The following is a 3,285-nucleotide window of genomic DNA, read 5'->3' as shown; positions in this document are numbered from 1 at the left end:
TTATACTTATGGAATCACCATTATTTGAGTGCCACGCCGCTCCACATCTCCACCCCTGCACAACCCCCCCCCTCCACCGGCACGGGATTCCCCCCAAACAGGTTTGCAATTATGTGTAAATAGTCGCTCATGATTGGTCGGAAAAGTTAGGTCATCACAATATAAAAACCTTCACTTCGAGGTTACCAAAGTCCATTCGTTGCAACGAAGATAAACCCGGCCTTTATATTTACGGTGTTTGTTCGATAGTTTCCGCTATGTATGATTTACCACATTGGGAGATACATATAATTCAACAGAAAAGTTGTGTAAATTAAGCCTTGATTATTCGCGTACCATTTTCCTAATTTTAGACAGGAAAATTCAGACTAACTAGAGTCCTAATGTAGTCGCGCCATTCGCCCACGTATTGTACGGATTCAAACTATTGCTACTGACATGTTTTATGCATATTCATTCAAGACTTGTGAACTCACGTAGTGAAGTTGATTTTAGTGTAACCATTCCACGAAACGAATTCAGATTTCAATAGAACGGCTCACGAATCTTTGATAACGTAAACACGAACTCTATGAAATGTAGCGTATGTATCATAAGTAAGTAACATGTGCTCCAAGCATTAAATATAAAGTTAGGGCGTTTGGAAAGAAACCGCGTAACTGGACTTAACTCAGTGTCACAGGTCAACACCAAAATTAGTCTGTTCAGCTTAAACACCCCGTTTCAGTGACGTCAATAAACTCATTCATGTTTTTACGTTTTAAGACCCGTTGAACTTATCATTCGTCTGATTCAGTGTATGTCTTCCAACTTCCAAGCGATGGTCATTATTTATACTGACGTCATGAGTAATCTGATTCGCTGAAAACTCCGTAATTGCAAACCTGTTTGGGAATACAATTCGCCACCTGGACATCTGATTTTGTTTAAGTCTTATGACGTGTTTGCCAAATTTAACTTATTCGACCAGTCCAGCTTACAGCACTTAAAGTTCAGTGAACATGCTGACATGGGCGGTCGCAGTGAATTTACGGGAAATCGTTCGCGCCATAAATGCAACAGAAAATAGATTTCTTTCTTTCGATTGTGACAGCTTTTCTCCATTCAACCCACCTGGTCAGAGTGCACTTAGAATAAGAACAATTGAATCTACTTCGGAAATTTGACTTCCGAAATTCACCAGCAAACACGTATTGAGACTTCAAATGAACAATCCACAATGTATGGGGATAATTTAGAGGGTCTCGTCCTCCGTAAAGGAGCTTCTAACAATTGTAACCAAGTTAAACATTGGCGGCTTCACTGATGACATTTTTTACATATTTTATTTTATTATACGTCAGTTAATTTGTAACAAAACCTAACATTGCTGGCGTATGTGACACCTGTGAGAGAACAGATAAGAAAGCAAAGGGACCCCGCAAAGCATATATATATATATATATATATATATATATATATATATATATATATATATATATATATATATATATATATATATATATATATATATATATGTATATATATATATATATTTATATATATATATATATAAATATATATATATGTATATAAATATATATATATATCTATATATATATATATATATCTATATATATATATATATATATATATATATATATATGTATGTATGTATATATATATAAACTTCCAGCCTCCACCGGGATTCGAACCCGGGCCTCGCGGACACCCTAACCAACTAGGTCATGGACGCTGATTGTATGTCCAGGGGTTCTAAACCGGTAAGGAAGGTCGTAGTTCCGCTGTAGGCGATTGACACCTGTATCGAACAATACTAGTTCTGTTTTTGGTGACATATTTTGCCTTACTCTAGAGATCAAACATGATGCTTACCAACTCGAAAATCATTTGTGATTCCTAAAGCCGGATCTCGAAAGAGATACTTTGAACAGACTTTATGTTAATGAAATGGAGGTAAACGACAAAGGCAAATGAATATATATATATATATACACACCACAGGGGCGTATCCAGGGAGGCGCAACAGGCGCGCGCCCCCCCCCCTTTGGCCGTCACCAAAAAAAAAAAGTTTAGCAAAAAAAAAAAAAAAAAAATTGATGACGACCTTTATGTGAGATGTCGGTGATCACTCAACCCCCCCCCCCCCTCCCGTATGCTTTATTTTTTGTTTGCCAAAAAAAGGTTCTGGCGAAGTTCGGCGGCATAATAGTTTTAGAAACATAGATGGTATTTGTGTTTGTATTATCACTATAAACACTAAGTGACATGCCAGCCATACTAAATTGTGCATTTTGTGTCCATTTTTACTGGAAATGTTGCTAATCAGTGGCGGCGGAACCGGGGGGGGGGGCTTGGGGGCTCAGCCCCCAATGAAAAAATTGAGGGGGCAAATGCATGATAAGCCCCCCCCCAATATTTACCAAGGCTCCGAAACGTGCATCTGCCCATTTTTCAATGCATACTTGTCGATCTGTCCGATGCACACGTATACTATATAGGTGTAATAATTTTAGTAATTGCTGGGGGACCCTGGTCCCTCGGTCCGTCCTCTGGCTATAGACCACATTGTCACCCCAACCGCGTCTTCACGCCCCGAAAAGTGGAAGCAGTTAGTGTGAGTACCGGTAAGCGTAACACAACTTCGTCTTAGGCCAATGACTTGCCTCATTTCAGCCAGTTCTCCAACATCCCCTTACTTAGTGGCGGAGCGTCCATATATACAGTCAGGGGCGGATCCCCCCCCCCCTCCTGACGGACTCAATTTGACTGCTGGCGCCCTTTTCAGCTTTTCACTACTTTTAACTTATTCGCGATTATTGACTATTTTATTGCGCTATCATATACCTATTGACATTTGTCATATTCTGTTGGTGTAATTTTCCGACAAAATGGCGACGACACCTATTTGTTCTCCGTTTATCTGCAAATTAGCAAGGCCCGGAAAGGGTCATTTCCTGCAATCTAGGGAGTAACTTTACTCAAAAATTTTCTGTACGCTCGGCGCCAACCTGTGGTGGCGCTCTGCTTAGATAGTGTCGAAAGCGCCCCTACAGACCATTCTTGCCCCCCCCGACCAATACCCCTAGCTCCGCCACTGCCCTTACTACACTCAAAAACGTCTTTGCGAGTACACTACGAGTAATAGCTACTCTCTTAAAACACCATAAAAATTACAATGTTTTTACAGACTTTTACGTGCAATCTGAGAAATTGCAGGCTTGAGACCCATATTTTAGGGCTAGGTATTCGCAGCATAAAACACTCGGGAAGTGCCGTTTCCGG

Source organism: Apostichopus japonicus, chromosome 15 (assembly GCF_037975245.1).
Source record: "Apostichopus japonicus isolate 1M-3 chromosome 15, ASM3797524v1, whole genome shotgun sequence".
Classification (NCBI taxonomy): domain Eukaryota; kingdom Metazoa; phylum Echinodermata; class Holothuroidea; order Aspidochirotida; family Stichopodidae; genus Apostichopus; species Apostichopus japonicus.
The sequence above is the reverse complement of the archived record's forward strand: the minus strand, read 5'-3'. Positions refer to the sequence as shown.